Here is a 19,553-nt window from a genome sequence, read left to right as displayed (position 1 = left end):
AACTGTTTTCTCACCCCTCGTGGGGTGGTATGTGTCATCCTCAAGCTCGGGTCCTCTACCAGAGGCCTGGGAGTTTGAGGGTTCTGCGCAGTATCTTAGCTGTTCCTAGGACTGCGCTCTTCTGGACAGAGACCTCTGATGTTTTACCTGGAATCTGCTGTAGCCACTCTCCCAGTTTGGGGGTCACATCCCCCAGTGCTCCAATTACCACTGGCACCACTGCTGCTCTCACTTTCCACATCTTTTCTAGCTCCTCCTTCAGTCCTTGGTATTTCTCAAGCTTCTCGTGTTCTTTCTTCCTGATGTTGCTGTCGCTTGGGATTGCCACATCTATCACTACTGCCTTCTTCTGCAGTATCTATCACTACTGCCTTCTTCTTCTTCAAAACTTGGTACTGATATATATATATATATATATATATATATATATATATATATATATATATATATATATATATATATATATATATATATATATATATATATATATATATATATATATATATATATATACATATATATATATATGTGTGTGTGTGTGTGTGTGTGTGTGTGTGTGTGTGTGTGTGTGTGTGTGTGTGTGTGTGTGTGTGTGACAGCTGAAAGGAGGGCAGAAACAGAGGACATAGAGTTTATTGAAGAAAACGACCAGAAGGACCAGGTGAGCTTTAGAGAGAATGTTACTATTGTAGCAAAAGCGGAGTTGAGTAAACTCACTTTATGAAATGGAGAACTCTGAGTTTCCCAAATTTCAGGAGTAGAAAACTTGGAGTTTTCAGTAAACTTGCTTTATGATATGGGCCTTTGGTCCTGCTTTGCATCCTCAATGACTTCTATGTAACTCAGCTGTTGCTAGCAAAAAATCAGTATTATTGGAGCTTTTTAGATGTTAATGAGCCTCTTGTTGATGAATATGATTAGAAACAACTTTCTACAGCTGTTATGGTTATGCATCATAAGAACTGTCCAAACTGAAAAGACATTGCCCCAAATCCTTTCAGCTGCACAGCATTCAATACCAGAGGTAAAAAAAAAAACATCAACAAAAATATTTAATCCAGGAGATGAGTAACTGAAGTTATTAAAAAGATATCAGGATCAAAGTGGCAGAGCTACTTGAATTGTGCAACCACATTGTGCAACACAATTCAGGAAAATAGCACTATATTTTTCCCATTGGTGTACTAACATGAAATATTATGCTGTTTTCAGAACTAGTTTTTGTGTATTACAGGAGAAAGGGAAACGTAAGTTATTTGTCTCCTCAAGCCATCTATGAATTATTTTGTAACTTTACTCCACTCATTTAATCTGTATATTATTCCTAAATATAAATAACATCAACTTAAACATAAATGGTCAAATTTATGGATGTATTGATTGATATAGCAAGGCCTGAAAGAAAATCTAACTGGTCTTTTGTAAATTATTTTGAAAATATGGATGTAGTTCTCATTCAGATTCCTAATGACATTTTGTAGACTGACTCCAAAGTGGCTTTTGTGTTTATTGATTGTTGGCTAGCCATCAGTGACCAAAGGTCCCTTCTCGTTATCCTCTATGAAAATTCTGTCTCTGCCACTGTGAATATGATTAAAGTTATAGGAATGAAAGGGCTGCTCCTCATGTTGGAATTATCTGGAGACATCTGGCTGAAAGAAAAAAAAAAACATTTTCCAAAGCAGTTTAGTCATTCTAAGCATTCCACAGGAGGAGGTGAGTAGGTAATGTGATTATTGGGTTACTGTCACAAGTTTTTTATTAGTGTATAAGTACATTATATAGCAGTTACACCTATGTGAAGAAGATTTGTATGCTTAAATTGTTACATTAATGTCACAGGAGCTTTATGTGTGCAGAAAAAAAAATCATAGCAGTCTGGCTTTGGTGGAGTAACATACGAATTGCATCCCTAAGCTTTTTTTTTTTTTTTTTTTTTTTTTTTTATAACACAAGGCCATATGCCATTGTATTCCATCACAATACAAAACAGATAACATTACGCTAATCTAAGCTCACTTACAGCTATGATGAGTGTTATTCAATTTTTTTTCACCAATTTTAATGATTAGAAACAAGAACCTGACTTGAAATTTGATACTTCTATCTCCACTTTTACAGATAGATCCTACTGTATGCTGTGCAAGCCCACATTTGTCCTGCAGCACTTGTTAGCAAAGGTAACCCTCCAAACAATACGTGAACATCAAATTGGCAGGACTAATTATACTGCCAAAGAAAGCACTGCTATCAGCCACTGTAATACCATTCCTTCATAAAGGCATGCTTGGTTAATGATACTGGAGTTCGAAAAAAAATTACATCCCCCTGGAGGGCAGATTCAAAGCTGTCCTGCTTACTGTAACTTTGCCCCAAGAATCACACTGCTCCTTCTAGCTTGACTTTAGCAATACTCCATCACAGAATTAAAATTTACCTGAAGCAATTACACACAAGAACCAGGGCTTGTAAACATATGCAAAACAACAAAAAATATAATAATAGAAAAAGAAAAACACTTCAACATATTTTGTTTAAATAATTTTGTCCGACACTTGTAGTTTTTTACCCCAAACAATGAAAAAACAATATTCAAAGACATACTTAATATAAGACATCGCATTTTGTATCTTTAAAAATAAGCACCCTTCATATAGCTGATGTCTTTTGCCACCAAATGAGCAGCAAGGATAAACTTTAATCCATTTTTAATGTTATATCATCTATCATTGCATATAAAGGTGAAACGACGTTGCGTGTCTCACTGGAGATAATGTTATGAGCAATACACTTAAACAGTCTAACAAAAGTCCTGTATTTTATTGGGTTATGAGCTCATTTTAGTGTGCTTCTTAGAAACAAAGTCACAATGGTTACCTTAAATACTCCCAGGTAGTAATTGATGGCCTGCTGGTTCCAAAGATGTGCTGGATTTTGCTCACAGTGCAAGGCAGAAGGTGTGAGCTGGGTTCTGTCTCCGACTAATCCACATATCCGTGCAGCATTCCTTCTTTAAAAGATTAGCCACCTACAACAAAGAACAAGTGAAACGTTATTTGCGTATCTCACTGGAGATAATATTCAATGTGGCTTTTAATAATTCTATGGAAAAATAAGGCCTATAGACTGCTTACTTATTCTTACATTTAGCGAAACAATAGACAATTTAGACATTAGAAACCAAAACCAATACCGCAACATTGCCATTTCCTGACTCCATACAAATTACCAGTTGTAGATAAGTGCAAAAGTTCTTATTGCAATTTGGAATAAATAAGTAAGAGATTTGAGTGTATCTTGGTTGAATTATATCTATATTTCCTAATGCCTACATTAGGACCAAACAAATCTGGGTCCACACTTGTTTAATGCATGCCCTAATGAAAAAGATAAAGATGTATTTCACCACCAAACAACATATTTATTTTTTGCCTGTCGGCTCTCAGTAGTTAATGCTGCAAATAATTCCCTTTGCCTGCGTCCATATTAGTCTCACACTAGAACCACAGAAAACAACTTGAGGACCCTAATCATTGTACAAAAAACTTGTAAAATATATTTGTTGCTCTTCATTAGGCCTTATTTGCAGGAAGCTTATTTGCTGTTTTCCAGGAGATGCTTACTGATAAGAAAAGCCTTATGTTGCTAAGATTAGTCTAAAAGTTAATGATGGAATTTTAGATCACAAAACCAACACAATTAGAGAAGTAGACATGTTCCATGGTGATTAATGCTTTAGAGTTAGGTAGAGTTAGGTTTTTTTCTTTTTTTTACATCTTCTAAATAAAAACCCTCCTTGTGGTAGATTACAACAGTATTTCAGAGTTCTGGATTTCACATCCACACTTTGCTGCTTATAATAATCACAGGCTTCATTTCCCTCTCGGTTGGGTAAGGACGATCAGCCTTCAGAATTGCAAAACCCTCTGGAGGCTGGGGATGCTGAAGTTAATTTGTTCCTTCATTACATGAAATAAATCTCTAAATAGATGCTGGTGATATTATTAACATTCGCATTTGCAATAACTTTTTTTTCTGAAGCAATATTTTACACCCATGGGAATACCTGATGACACAGTTGGTACATAATTATTGATGCATTTCATCAAAAATGTAGAATCTACTGCATAAAATTATCATGAAAGCTAAGCTGTGATTATCAGTAAAGAGTCCAACAGAGCAAAGCCAGACACAGCCAAGTGAGTTGGCAAGTTTTTTTTGTCTAGTACATTGTGACAGACACATGGAACTTGATGATATGTTCAAGTCTCGTCCCGTAATTCTCTTTGATTTCCTGGCTGGAAAAAGTCGTAGCTTAGAGCAAAGGCAAATTGTTTAAGCATCTATGCTTTTGTGATTAATCTACAATGTTATTCACTGTGTCCTTGGTTTGATGGCCTCAGCATTAGTTTGTTTTTAAAGGTACCATGTTTGCTTTAAAGGTAAAAAAATTACTCTAAAAAGGCATTAAACACATTAGATTAAAAATGAACATGCCGAAAAGAGCGGGGATCCATGTGGAAAAAGGGTCCCGGTGTTCTCGCGCACCTCGCTCTTCTAGCTGGTCCAACTTCACGAATTGTTTTCCACAATCACAGTCATAAAAACAAAACAAGCCGGCCTCTAAGTTACAATTAGCTACAATTTGGGAGAGATGCAGCAGAGTGTCAGCTGGGACTAGGATCTGTGGCACGCGGCGACCGCAGGTGGGGGGCGGGAACCTGTCCACTCTCAGACACTTATCTGAGTTGGTCACTTACCTGTGTTTCTCCCACTAACAGAGTGTCTGTGATTGGGCAGTGCCCCGCCCCCCACCTGCAGTTGCCGTGTGCCACAGATCCTAGCAGCTCCCCTTTTAGTTTTGTTCTTCATTTAATAAACGTTTTAAACTTGCTCACTGACTGTCTCCTTGAATACTGGGTCCATCTCTCCTCGCTTCATGACAGAATGATCTGGCCCATCGGGGGACAGTCAGTAGGATGAGGTTGCTTTTTATTTCGGGTTTGTTTTTCGGCTCGGTTCTGAAATGCGGGAGATTCTGTTTTTTAGTCTGTGTTTTGGGTCTGTGTCTCCCGATGTCATAAGCGTTTTTGTTTGGGTTTTTCTTTTTCAGTATGATCTGTGTCTGGACCTGACCCCCCCTATCCGCCCTGCTTGGTTTATACTTTTTTTTCGTGGTGTTTGGTTCTGGTTTGGGCATCTGGAATCCGCCCTTGAGGGGGGGGCTCTGTCATGATCTGGCCTGTTGGCTCTCCCTTAATTGGTTATTTCTTTCACCTGTCGTTTTCCCTCCCTGCCTCAATTATCATTTATTCCTCTCACCTGTTTCCTTTGGTTTATATTCTGTTCAGCCTGAGCATTCAGGGACAGATCATTAGATGTTTTCTGTTCAGTTCTGTTTGTTTCCATGGTACATGTCCTGGATCCTAGCTGCCAGTGGAAAGAGGTTTTTGTGTCTGTCTCATCTCCTGCTCGTCCACTGTTCCTCCCCTACTGAGTCCTCTGTGTTTTTAGGCTCTGTACACAGGGAGGTTCAGTTTTTTTCCAAGTAAGCCTGGCTCCAAGGTGGAGACCAGTTTAAAGGTCCTGCATCAAGTTCTGGTTCCACGTCCTGTCTCTGCTACCCTCTGCCACTGAGTCTGCCCATCTGTACCTGATCCTGTCTGCTCCTGTGCGTGACCACCTGGTCACGCTTCTGGACCCTGTCAGGCTCTGAACCCGCCCGGGAGCTTGTGCATGCCTGGAAGTCTGGATCCTGCCACCTGTTCGGTTCCTGCCTGACCTGGATCCTGTTTTGTCTGTTCCTGCCTGATCTGTATCCCTGACCAGGATCGGCTTCCTGCTAATCCCCTGGAGCTCCAGCACCGGGGACATTCTTGGACTGGACTCTTAAACCAGGTAAGTGACCAACTCAGAAAATCATCTTCTGTCAGATGATCGTGGTCACTTACCTCTGTTTCTCCCACTAACAGAGTGTCTGAGATTGGGCGATGCCCCGCCCCCCACCTGCAGTCGCCGCGTGCCACAGATCCTAGCAGCTCCACTTTAGTTTTGTTCTTCATTTAATAAATGTTTTGAACTTGCCTACTGACTGTCTCTCCTTGAATACTGAGTCCATCTGTCCTCGTTTCATGACAGTATCTGTTTTAGCCTGGCTTATCTTCTAAACAGGTTTGGTAGGCTTAAAGTATTCCATGTGTACAGAGATGATACTTAGGTTGTATTTACCTAAAGGCAGATATGGAGTCATTTAGTTGTTACTTTTTTGATTTATTTAGCATAATCAACTGCTGCTATTTAAAAGGCCTATACCTTGAGTGTATTCACTCTGCTTTTTTTTTTAGAATGCACATGGAGTGAAATCTGACCCTGTCCACTTCGCATTCAAACCTACCTCTGGCTCTTTCAGCTACAGGCAACCAGTTCTATAGTTTCCTTACTTTGAGAGCCTTCACAGTGTGCTTCATAAAAATGATGCCCATTTTGTCACATATACCAAACCTCTGGGAATTATTGCTCTTAATACCATGGGTTTCCACTGCAGCATGCAGAACACACCAAATGTTTTCTGTGAAGTACAGATACAAAGAGCATCAAGGGCATTCATGTGACATAATTAGGAAGTCAGGAAGGCGAAAGCAGGTACTATAATGTAGCTTCAAAATCAGCTAGCTTTCCTTGACCAACCTTGAGATAATCACAGCTTAAAGTACAGACCTTTTTACCGGCTAACAGGGAAAAGAATTCCCGAATATTAGGCTACAGGCGGGTAATTCATTAACAGAAGCTGCAAATAATAAAAAGTAGTGTTGGACCTAGAACATGACAAAAATGAGCTGGTTATATAAGACACCATCTAGGGAGCTTGACAGAAATGTTATTGTAGGGTTAAAGGGTGTGATATAATAAAATAAATCTAGTTCAGTAAATGTATGCATAGGGGAGTTATGTATCAACATTAAAAAAAAGGTTGTGATGGAAAAAAGTAGTGCAAACCTGATTTTACAAATCGTCTTTAAGAGCAGAAGAATTTTCTATTTCTAGGTGGAGACTTTCATTTTTAAGATTAGGCTATCTCTTTCTCTGCACATGGATGACTGACTCCTTGCGGCTGCTTGCATTGCTCTTGTATGCCCTCCCTGCATCCCAAGGCAGGAAACATTTCTATTTTCTAAGTGATTAGCTCTCACCACAAGGCATCTGAAAGGCAAAAGGATCACCCACATGGTGCACAACCCAGAGGTATCAAGCAGAATCTGTTTTAACTATAGTGACTAAGTGGAATCCCAGGGAGTGAATCTCATACTGGCATTCTCAGTGGGGAACGCAGTTTTTGACTCCCAGAAGTTGCAGCTTAAGAATGCACCATTCACCAATGATAACTCAAATAAAGAAAACATAAAACTTGAAACCAAATCTTATCTTATTACCATGCTTGGTTATAAACTATGGCAACAACATTTTAGACAGGGTCAGTATTCTGTTCTGATAAAAAGGTATCATACATGATTCATTGATTCAAATCTTATATTCACAGTGTTTCTCTTTCTTAGCATAGAGTTAATATATACACCTAAAGTTGATTTACAATCCAAACTAAAAACTTGAAGAAACAATGTGAAAGTTTAGCTGAGTGCTCTCATCCAAACTGAAAGACAAGGGTTAAATCAGTAAATGTAAATCAGTAAAAGCTTTCGTATTCAGTAAGAATTTCCATCCATTGACTGGATGAAGCCTTTCTCCACAGATACAAACTGAATCAGTCAGTGAATGGGAGCTATAATTATTGTGTGTCTTCTCCCATTACATCTGTTATGACTGAGCTGCCAGTAAATAATGGCTGTATTCTAATGAAATGTTGATAGCTGGACCAAATATTGAGTTAGAAATGTTTCTCCAATCTGCTGGTTCGAAATTAACAGGCCAGTTCTAACACAGAATTGCTCAGGTACTTTTGTCTCTGTATGTTTTATGGGAGAACTGAAGAAGCAGTAGGGGGCTGATGACGGTGATGATGACCATGACCATGGCTGAAATGGCCTGATTTAAAGAGATCAATAACAGAATTAAGTAGAGTAGTTCACTAAGCATTTTTGAAAGCAAAACTTCATTTCTTGCTCAGGGTAAAGGATCTGATGTATTTATTTGAAATTAAAATTATTTCACAATAGAAATATTATGTCTGGATGGAATTTTGATTTCATAAGTGGGGGGGATGCAAGTATTTTTAATTAAACTCATATGAATCAGTTCAGCATGTTTTCTAGTAGTTCTTCTGTGTTTGTTTCCTTCACTTTCTCTTGCATCTCTGCTATTCCTCTCCTAACAAGATATATAGATGCATGACAAGAACAACTGGACAATTTGTGGTGCAACAATCCTTGTAGATTATAAATACATAGTTTTACAATAATAATTGTAAAACTATGTACTTATAATCTACAAGGATTGTTGTTATTATTGTTATCGAGTCTGCTAATAAAGCACACAAACACACCCACACATGAAAACAATTCAAATATTTGTGTAAATCAATAAATATGATATTACAACCCTTCTAGATTACATGACCCAAGAGAAGAAAAAACTCCCTCACCAACTGCGATCTTTTGAAGACCCACGTTTTTCTACAAGACCTCTTACAGACCCGATTCAGTGGCGCATCAGATGTTTGTAAAGTGAGCTTCTTAGGAGTTACAGCGGTGATGCCAATCACACAAGAAAAGACAGAGGGCCAATTAGGAGCTTGTGGGTGAGCTAAATTTAGAGAAGCGGGCCTCTGCTTGAGCTGCGGTATTCCGCTTGGTCCTAGTGCTTACCGATTGCCTGTGTACTGTAGGGTAACATTGTTTTTGGACAGTTAAAAGTACACGGAACATGTCCCCCGTGTCTTCTTCCATATTACGTCCATGCTTGGCTGTAAGGTTTTGACCTTTCTTTTCGTCGTTGTTTATGTTGTTTTAGTGTTACCAAATCACTATACTTCTTCCTCTCATATTTTTCTAATCACCCAGTTATTACAAGAAAAATGCATATTTAGTTGTCTGAATACACAATTCCACTGAGTAATAGTTATTTTTTATTTGTTTTTGTACTACCATAAAAGTACTTGATTGATCTTGAGTAGAACTCCCATAGATTACTTAAGTATAATAAAAAAGGGGAGTGGTGGCATAGTGTAATGACATAATCCTGAGGTAAATTTCTCCAATGTGAGATCAATAAAGTTCATTATATTATTATAAATATAGGGCTCTATGATGAAGTCTGTTTGCCTCTAGTTTAAGCCTGTTTTGTGGGCGCGGGTAGTGCTGTTTTATTGGTACTCTGAGAAAACGTCGGTATCAGTTATTGTCAGAGTTTAATTCAAATGAATTAGCTCTGATATAGTGCTACTCATCATCAATGGCTAAAAATAGATTAGCTGTTTAAAGCCTTTTTGCTTATCAGAAACTTCTCAAAGACAAGTGCTTAGTAAAACTCTTTGTCATTACATATCTGTAACAAAAGTTCCTCTACTGTCTCTAATAGTCTTTGTTCTCTGTTCAAATGACACCGACTCTCATTAAGGGTATGCAATGACAGAGCAGGGGGTGGCTTTAGGGCCTGAAACCTGCAATGTTTTTTAAGTCCCTGATTTTTCTTTTTTTTTAAGAAATGTTATCAATATGACGAAACTGAAAAGGGAAGCTAACATGTGTTAACTACCCCCTACAGGGCAAAACCTGTCTCAGTTTGTAAGGATCCAGTCCATGATCTGCGCATGTGCCGTATAGGCGCTTGGCATTGAAGGAAATTAGTGCGCAGTCCAACCCCCAACAACTCCCACTCGATCAGTCATTTTTTAACATTTTGTTTTACCTGCTTTCATCCCATTACAAAGCTAAAAACAAAGTGCATGTAACTTTATAATTGTGTGCAATATATGAGTGCATACCAAATTCCCTATGAGCTGCTCCGCCCATCAGTACATTTCATTCCATATCAATTTCATATTTGAAAATAGGTTCTTATTCAACAATTGTGCTAAAATCTAGACAAAAGGGACTGGAGTGAAGGACACTGATATTGCTTTAAATTGTTACAGTGAAGAGAATTGAGGTAAAGTCAGTGTTTTATAAGCAATACATTTCTGAGAGCATTTTAATGGGATCTGTTCAAAAGACAACCCCACGACATGTGTCATCTCATTTTCCAAAGAAGGTCCTGCACATTGTGACTAACAAAACACTTATAAACAAGATTACATAACACTAAAAACAAATATTAAAATTCACAGCATGGATAGATTTCCACCCACACTCTAAAAGAACAGATTTTTTTTTTTTTATAAAAGTACGGATATAAAACGTTTTTTTTTTTTTTCAAAAATGAAAAATTGACACATTTTAGGAGATTTAAATAAAAATCCATTACATAAAAATGTATTATTTAGCACTGTATGGGTTTAAGTATCTAAATGCATCAATTTTTCTTTCTCAGTAGCCGAAATATATGCCTGAGGATACAAGTGTCATCTAATTCAAAGCTTTGAAGACCTCTTCTGTCTTTTCATACTGAAATGAAATGAAAGATATCATATCTCTATAGGATGTAAATATATTAATAATGATGAATTTGATAAATGAAACAAAGTTATGAATTATTAAGATTTGATTTGATTTTGACTACTTCTATACCTGTGGTTTATTAAAAAACAGGAACTGGTTGGGTTTGACTGGCTGTTAAGAGTTTGGGGGGGGGGTTAAAGTTAAAAATGTCCTTGGCCTGATAGTATTTCTAAAACTATATCTCAATTTCATTTTCAAATGAAATTTTAAGAGAACAGAACATATGTCTGGTGGGGCGATTCCTTTCTTTTTTGTAACAATGTAATCAAATATGTATGTATCATTAATTATTTAAGATATCATTTATATTAAATAATTTATCAATTTACCAAATGACAAACAGTATTATTATGCTTAATTTTTCAATCTCCCTGTATATTTATTTATGAAATCACTACTGGTGTACATACAGTATGTCCTCAGGTACACTGCGCAGCTACCCATTAAACAGAACTAATCCTGGTAGGTCACCACAGCCAAAAATGCCTGGGCTTTTTTTTGGAACCAGTCTAGCCATGCACATGTATGAACATTTTCATCTCATTGCCTGTCTAAAATCTACATATTCAAAGTTCAACTTTGGATCCAAATTAAGGTATGCTGTTTAAGTAATATCACTGTGCCTTGTCTAAAAAATAAGATTAATAAAATAATAAGACTCAGAATAGATTTCCCAAGATAAGGCAGGTCTTTTTATAGTTATGTCAACAAAACTGATTTCCCCGTTGTCTAGAAACTAGAGTTCCATATGCTAAATGGGCAAACAATCAGCAGATCTAGAGAGGCAGTGAACTGGCCCAACATGTTTTTAAAATTATTTTTTATGCAACTTTTTAACAGCTGGTCTGTCATTAAAGCTGTGTTCAAATACAACTATTGTAGCTAGGTTGGCAAATAAAGCACATTTGCATGTCCTTTAGTTTAGATAATTATGTTTCTATTCTGTGTGATTACATTTTATGTCTAGAATTTCTTCCTACTCATAGTTGAATTATGATTCACATATACTGTATTGAGTCTATCTATCTATCTATCTATCTATCTATCTATCTATCTATCTATCTATCTATCTATCTATCTATCTATCTATCTATCTATCTATATATATACACTATATTGCCAAAAGTATTTGCTCACCCATCCAAATTATTGGAATCAGGTGTTCCAATCACTTCCATGGCCACAGGTGTATAAATTCAAGCACCTAGGCATGCAGACTGTTTTTACAAACATTTGTGAAAGAATGGGTCGCTCTCAGGAGCTCAGTGAATTCCAGCGTGGAACTGTGATAGGATGCCACCTGTGCAACAAATCCAGTCGTGAAATTTCCTCGCTCCTAAATATTCCACAGTCAACTGTCAGCTGTATTATAAGAAAATGGAAGTGTTTGGGAACGACAGCAACTCAGCCACGAAGTGGTAGGCCACGTAAACTGACGGAGCGGGGTCAGCGGATGCTGACGCGCATAGTGCGAAGAGGTCGCCAACTTTCTGCAGAGTCAATCACTACAGACCTCCAAACTTCATGTGGCCTTCAGATTAGCTCAAGAACAGTGCGCAGAGAGCTTCATGGAATGGGTTTCCATGGTCGAGCAGCTGCATCCAAGCCATACATCACCAAGTGCAATGCAAAGCGTCGGATGCGGTGGTGTAAAGCACGCCGCCACTGGACTCTAGAGCAGTGGAGACGCGTTCTCTGGAGTGACGAATCGCGCTTCTCCATCTGGCAATCTGATGGACGGGTCTGGGTTTGGCGGTTGCCAGGAGAACGGTACTTGTCTGACTGCATTGTGCCAAGTGTAAAGTTTGGTGGAGGGGGGATTATGGTGTGAGGTTGTTTTTCAGGAGCTGGGCTTGGCCCCTTAGTTCCAGTGAAAGGAACTCTGAATGCTTCAGCATACCAAGACATTTTGGACAATTCCATGCTCCCAACTTTGTGGGAACAGTTTGGAGCTGGCCCCTTCCTCTTCCAACATGACTGTGCACCAGTGCACAAAGCAAGGTCCATAAAGACATGGATGACAGAGTCTGGTGTGGATGAACTTGACTGGCCTGCACAGAGTCCTGACCTCAACCCGATAGAACACCTTTGGGATGAATTAGAGCGGAGACTGAGAGCCAGGCCTTCTCGTCCAACATCAGTGTGCAACCTCACAAATGCGCTTCTGGAAGAATGGTCAAAAATTCCCATAAACACACTCCTAAACCTTGTGGACAGCCGTCCCAGAAGAGTTGAAGCTGTTCTAGCTGCAAAGGGTGGACCGATGTCATATTGAACCCTATGGATTAGGAACGGGATGTCACTTAAGCTCATATGTGAGTCAAGGCAGGTGAGCAAATACTTTTGGCAATATAGTGTATATATATATATATATATATATATCAATAAACAATATGTTTGATAAAATAAAGCGGAAAAAAGTCAGTAGGACTATGCAAGCTTTCTTTAAGCTGATTGAGTTTTACCCTGACTTTCCTATCCTGCATATTATTTTGAAAACCAAATAAAAAAACGTGCAAGTTTTCCTGCCATGAATGGAACCGACCATTAGCAAAACAATTCTTTGTGAATTGGGATAAGAGTTTGCCATTTTTAATGTAGCAAAAGCTAAGACACCTCTAACAAACCTAACACCTTATTTAGATTAAATAATCGTAATTTTCATCATCAACTTCCTGAACTCCATTCTAATTAGTTGTGGGGCTTTAAACACTTTTGCATTAAGTGCAAAAACACAGACCAACTAGACTAATCAAAGTTAACCTCCCGAGAGACAACTTATAAAAATTTTGACCTGCAAAAGTAATTATGTTCTCCCTGAGCCCTTGTTTTCATGGTTCACAACTCCTGCCCCCTATAGCCTTAAGAAGAACTCTAAACTAATTTTCACAACTTAATTTGAAAGCACAATACAATCAAGGTAATTAGGGGAACTGAAAAGTAAAGGTGGCCGTCAGATTTAAAGAGTCATTGGGGAGAAAGATGCTAAAAACAGTGGCTGACCTGTTTGTGTCTTTAATTGAAAAGCCCCACTTTTACTGGAGCTAATGAGAGAGGCCTGACAGGACAACTTTAATTAGTGAGAAAGGAATCAATCACTCATCTGTGTGGCACCAGTGGAAAACATATACTCGTTGCTTGGCCTTTTTCATTTTATTTTCATTAAGTTAAGGATATGTCTCCATATATTGCTGGATAAGATTATTGGTGAGGCAATGTGATGACATCTGGATTAAATTGTGTCATTTTTATATTGTCATGATAATTTCTTTGCTATCATTAGATAATTAGCTGCACATAAGAAAATTTTGCTGCAGTGATTTTATGCATTTCTGTCTCAGGTCGCAGAGGCAACTATTCACTATAAAAAGTTTGCTACAAATGTGTTGGTAAATGTTGCATTTGCACGAGAATGACATTTTTAGCATGATACAGTGAGCAAAATAGGTATTAAAAAATTTGATTGGCTGACCGCATTCCATCATGTTGTAAAATACATTGCAACCCACAATTAAATGTGGAGGGACAGCAGCACATATATCCCTTCGCTAATGTCAACAGGCATAGCAACAACTCCAGTAATCACAGCTAAGCAACACTGCACAAAAACGTACTTGCGCTTGTCTGGTCAATTACAAAAATCATTATCTGCTGATCACCAAATCAAGCATCAAATCCATAAATCCTTTGATGCTGTTGTCTCATTTATATTGAGATTGTATTATTAAATATGAAATCGGTAGACGAGAAAGTATCAAAATCAGAATTCAGCTTCATATTGTGCCCAGCCGTTTTAAATCCTTGTAACCCATGGCTTCTCTGGGCTTACTGCTTTATTGAATACATATTGTCATGGTTTTGGTTTTGTTCAAGTTTTATTTTGAGTTTTCATTGGTGTTATTTTGATTCTTGTTTTCTAGGTACTTTTGATTGTATTTGAGTTCTTCGATATTTCTTGTTTGCCCTCTTGTGTCAGTCTCCTTTTCCCCAGCTCCCTTCTTGCCTCAGTTCACACTTGCTCCCAATCTGCTAATTAGCCTGTTTTTTGTTTCTCTCTCCCATTTTGGCTACGTTCACACTGCAGCCTGAAGTGACCCAAGTATCTGATTTATCTTTTCTCTTTATTAAAAGTATAGACCATCTACTATGTACTGTAACTGTATACTTTTAAATTATTATCAATTTAAAAGAAAATAAATGTCAAAACTATGTATGATTTCTTGATAATTTGAAATTATTTAATAATTAGTAGCAGCTAAATTGAGAAACAAGTTAAAAAAAAGTACTCGTAGTTGGCAATGCAATCGGTTTACAAACTCAAGTGAGTTTGTAAAACTGTGAGTACAAACACATAATACTGTAAATTAAGTTTATGCTATTGGTAGAAATCTTATCTCATAAGCATACATAAATAATTATGACAGCCCTGTACTCCTAAATAAATTAAAAACACTACAGGTATCATTGTTACTGTAACAATTTTAGAATTTTTGGATTTTCCAGCAGTATTTTAGAACCACTACATTAAATAAAATACAGCCCATCTCTCTCTAGCTGACTTTGGCTTAAATCAATCAACAACGATTTTATGAAAATTTAAAAAAGAAGCCCAAGAGAGTTTATGTACATTTGGGATAATACCCTTTATAATTTGTTTTAGCTAATTAATCCCTTAACCAGAGATGCATGTGCCCAAAATGTTTCGGTCTGATGGGTGAAATTATGTACAGTTCATGCTGACCTGTGAACCTACAGCTAAGGCATGAATATTTACTACCATACCAGGAGACCAAGTCATTAAAAAAACCAGGCTTTTATTTCAGGCCCACCAATGCTGGAACATTGTAATCACTTATGCTCATAAATTAGAAAATTTATGGAATAGTAATTTTTGGATAAAATGATAGTCATACTATGAATTTGGCTCATCTAATGCAGACAGGTAGAGAAAAAAATAAAAAATAACTATGATAACATTTTTATGAACTCCTTACAGGGTGCATTTGTAGTTCTTTCAAACTTCTTTCAAGTTCAAACACTGGACAAAAAGCTCATATGAAAGCTGTTAGAAAAATCAACATGGAGTGTTTTGATATTATGAGGATGGGTGTAGTAAATTGATTGATAATTAAGAGTCTTGCTTTTTTTATTAAGATATCTCAATGTTTATGTATATACAAGTGTCTAATTCTACTGGCAGCAGCATAAAAATCAACTCACACATTTACACATGATGTAAAGCAGACATAAATACCTTAGAGTATAGTTGGAAAGTTAATCTATTTTACCAAATCAGTTCAAATCATCATTAGGGCATTGTTGCAATGCAGGGGTTAAGAACACAACCGTTGGTCCTTGACACAAGGTCACTGATTTGATTACCATTCTGGTGAGCCTTGCCATATGTGTTTCCCCTTTTTTCAGTCCCATTCCCTGTGTACCAATATCAAAAATAAAGGCCATTAATTTCCAAGAATAATCGGAAAAGAAAACAGAAGACTCAGTAGCGAGTGTGATATTATACAAATATTAATTTGCATAAACTGTGATATATGACATAAGTGCATATGTTTAGAAAGTTAAAATTTCAAGATATCCAAAATAACAAAATAGCAAACAAATTATTTTTGATACAAATTGTTTTGTGATAAAAAAAATATCATTTCACAGAAGTGGATAATCCAGTTCCAGAAAGGAAAAATCCTCTGCAAAGATTAGATTTCCAGCTGCAAATTACAGACTGTGGCGTAATCACCTATAAACAGTAAAATTAGGTAGGGTTTTTACTATCTGGACCTTTATTATCAACCTCTGCATTTTAAGGAGGATAGAGGGTAGGTCAATGGTTTAATGCCCACTTTGAAAAGGAGGTGTTAGTGCTAGTTGATGGCGTTTTCTGCCATATAGTTATAGAGGAACTTAAAGCTTACTGTACCGCTACTGAAGAACTTATAGAAATACTGATTAAAGTTTTTTGCAAATAAAATAAACTAACATGAGGTGTTTGTCTTAGCATTTTTTCTGATCTTTTTAATTGAAATTTAAATGATAAACTAAAGCTATTTAAATTTTGGCATAGATCTCTTGACATAATCAATTTTATGGGTCACTCATCCTACTAGATTTTAACATGAGACATTTGGCACTTTGACCCTTTTTATGGATTAAAAACTGAACCCATCAGCCAGGGTCAAACCTATAATCCACCTCAGTCAGGATAAATGAAATGAGTTCTGACTCAATCAACAGTTGACTAAGAACGATGAAAGCAAAATACATTTTTTTATAAAGGCATGTAGAAAGAACAGGAAAGAAAAATAAAGCAACCTAAATGCAAACATAGATGCACTGGAAGGACTAAAGATTTTGTAAAAAAAAATGCTGCCAAAAGAAGTTGAGCTTTTTGTGTTTGGAAAAACGAGATAAAGAAAGATGGAGTTGCAGTTTAGAGTCTTAAGATTAATGGCAAATGCAAATTTGTGGTTCTGTAAGGCGTCCAGCTCTGTCTTGCTGGCTAAGACTCAGAAGTAGGAACTGTATAATTTTGAATAGAAAAGATAATATTATGCTGACACATTTCCATGCAGTTTCTCTTAAAAGTTGAAAAACTGATTAAAGATGTTTTTGTCTTTTTTTTGTTTGATACTGCAGAAATAAACCTTATGTGTAGACAAAATAATGGCTTATGTGTGAACATATTAATTATACAGGGCTATCCTACAGTGACTTAGTATTGGGGAAAGATGCAAGCTTGATGTTGAAAAAGGGCTTCCACATTAATATGTCTGTCTGACACTTCTATTCCTGTAATTACCTAAAACTGAAGTTTGTACCCTAAGGTTGTTCTATGGATAACTAAAAAGAGACAGGAGATGGACCCTACAATGAAATTTAATCTGAAATGCACGAAAGGTGTACCCCAAAGTTTTGACATTAGGAGATCTCTTGGCGAGTTGGCAACCTGTTCTAACCATAATATATATTGAAATAAATGTATTTGTATAGCGTCAATCCATAACACATGTCATCTCAAGACAGTTTATAGAGACAATTCAACCAGATACCCTGATTGGTTTAAAACTTTCCAAGGAAAACCAGCTGATTGCATCGACTCATTGACTCAAAAGCAATCCCTCAGACAAAGCATGCATGTAGCGACAGTGAAGAGGAAAACTCCTTCTTAACAGGAAGAAATCTCCTCTTAAACCAGGCTCAGTGTGAGCAGCCATCTGCGAAGGCCAATTGGGGTTCAAGGAGACAGAAGCAGACATAGAAAAAGAAGCAGGGATAAAAAAGGTAACTGTAAACTAGTTCCAGAAGGGGGCACTTCCAGGAATGATACAGCTAGGAAGACAATCTCCAAGCCAGCTCCCAAAAGAGAGCACATACAGTTAGCCACAGTAAGAGAAGCTTAAACATCTATATACAAAGGTTTTGGTGGCAGCAGCCCAGCTGATATTTCTCTCTGGGATGTTATCACAGCTAAACAGGAAGAGACCACATGAAGCTACTATGATGAGAAAAAGCAAAGAGAGCTGAAAGTTATGGTGGAAATAACAAATACTGCTTGTTGAGCTGAGTTGCAAGCTCAGCCCCACTCTGGGTGTGATTGATTTGGGTCCTTCGAGATCCGTGAAAATAAGGGGGCCAGAAGAGTTGGCTATATATTCAAACAGGTCCAGCCTTCTGCTGCTTTCACCGACCTCACTCAGCATAGCTCTGTCCCCTAGCAACCGTGACTATTAACACACAACCCAGTCAAATAATGGATCCCAAACTTCTTAATTTTGTTCTGTATCCTAATTACATTTCTGAGGAGTTTCAGCAGCAGTACCTCAGTTGCGAATATTAGATTTATAGTCCCAAAACTGCAGAGATATTGGAATCTGAGCTTAAATGACAGCCGAACCCATTTGCACGGGGACAGAAAAAACCTTTCCATAAAACAAACATTATCCACCACATATCTGAGTCCATAGCCATTTAAAACAACTATTTTCATTAATTTCAGACGGACCTATTCATATACTTGTATTATATTAAACTGCACTTACAATATTCACCACCATTCGCCATTTCTCTTTTTCCTCTGGGGACGGAGCAGCCTGCTTGCTTTGACTTGCATGGGATACCCAAGACTATGGAGGATACACCAGACCTGTCCTTTAAAAATGGGCAAAAAGAAGCCTGCATTTGTCAGTCGCATAATGAGGAATCTTCGAATCCAAACAGGCTTTGGCGCTGCGCTAGTGTCGGTCCTTCATGCTAATGCCTGCTTTGGGGAGGGCAGCCTAGTGGTTAGGGCCTTGTGCTTGGAATCCTGAGGTTCTGAGTTCTAGCCCTACTCCCACGGACTGCCACTCTTGGCCCCTTAGCAAAGACCCTTAAAGGAATAGTACACCCAAAACATGATTAGCCTTCATTTTCTACTCACCCCCATGCTGAACAACACTCTGGAGTACTTTTTTGATATCTCAAATGCATCTGGAGATCTGGGAGGCTTCTTGCTGTCTGCTGACATTCAAATAATGGAGGTCTATGGTGACCGAGACAGAAAGGTCCATAAAAGTCCACAAAAAACGTGTCAATATTCCTCCATACTGCTCGTCCAATGTATTCCAAGTGTACTGAGTGGGTAGCATCCAGAATTTACTCGAAACAAAGTCATTTAGAATGTTTTTAGAGCATAAACAGTAGTGTATAGGATTTCCTGAAAGCGCGCACATGCGCGCTCACGACGCTACGGAAGCCGGCAGTGAGTAGAAAATGAAGGCTAATCATGTTTTGGGTGTACTATTCCTTTAACCCCACACTGCTCCCCAAGGGGATGGGTTGAATTCAGAGAGTTAATTTTGTTGCTCTGTACTTGTGACAGTGTAATGACAATAAAACACTGGAAAAAAAGGAAAAATATCGGCTGACAAATCTGGCCTTAGGAGGACG

At 37.7% G+C, this 19,553-nt stretch overlaps 2 protein-coding genes across 3 annotated transcripts in view; one reads left to right on the top strand and one right to left on the bottom strand.

The window, feature by feature from the left end:
* Positions 1-19,553, bottom strand: part of lingo1a (leucine rich repeat and Ig domain containing 1a) — a 185,262-nt gene that overhangs the window by 95,001 nt on the left and 70,708 nt on the right. For both annotated transcript variants that reach the window (XM_038285191.1, XM_038285190.1), the window contains exon 2: positions 2,878-3,028. The gene's annotated coding sequence lies outside the window, so the exon portion shown is untranslated. The remainder of the gene's footprint in view (positions 1-2,877; positions 3,029-19,553) is intronic.
* Positions 1-19,553, top strand: part of LOC119783591 (zinc finger MYM-type protein 1-like) — a 94,985-nt gene that overhangs the window by 19,262 nt on the left and 56,170 nt on the right. The window lies entirely within an intron of this gene.

This window comes from Cyprinodon tularosa, unplaced genomic scaffold (genome assembly GCF_016077235.1).
Source record: "Cyprinodon tularosa strain WSP-4 unplaced genomic scaffold, ASM1607723v1 ctg208, whole genome shotgun sequence".
NCBI lineage: Eukaryota > Metazoa > Chordata > Actinopteri > Cyprinodontiformes > Cyprinodontidae > Cyprinodon > Cyprinodon tularosa.
The sequence above is the reverse complement of the archived record's forward strand: the minus strand, read 5'-3'. Positions and strand labels throughout refer to the sequence as shown.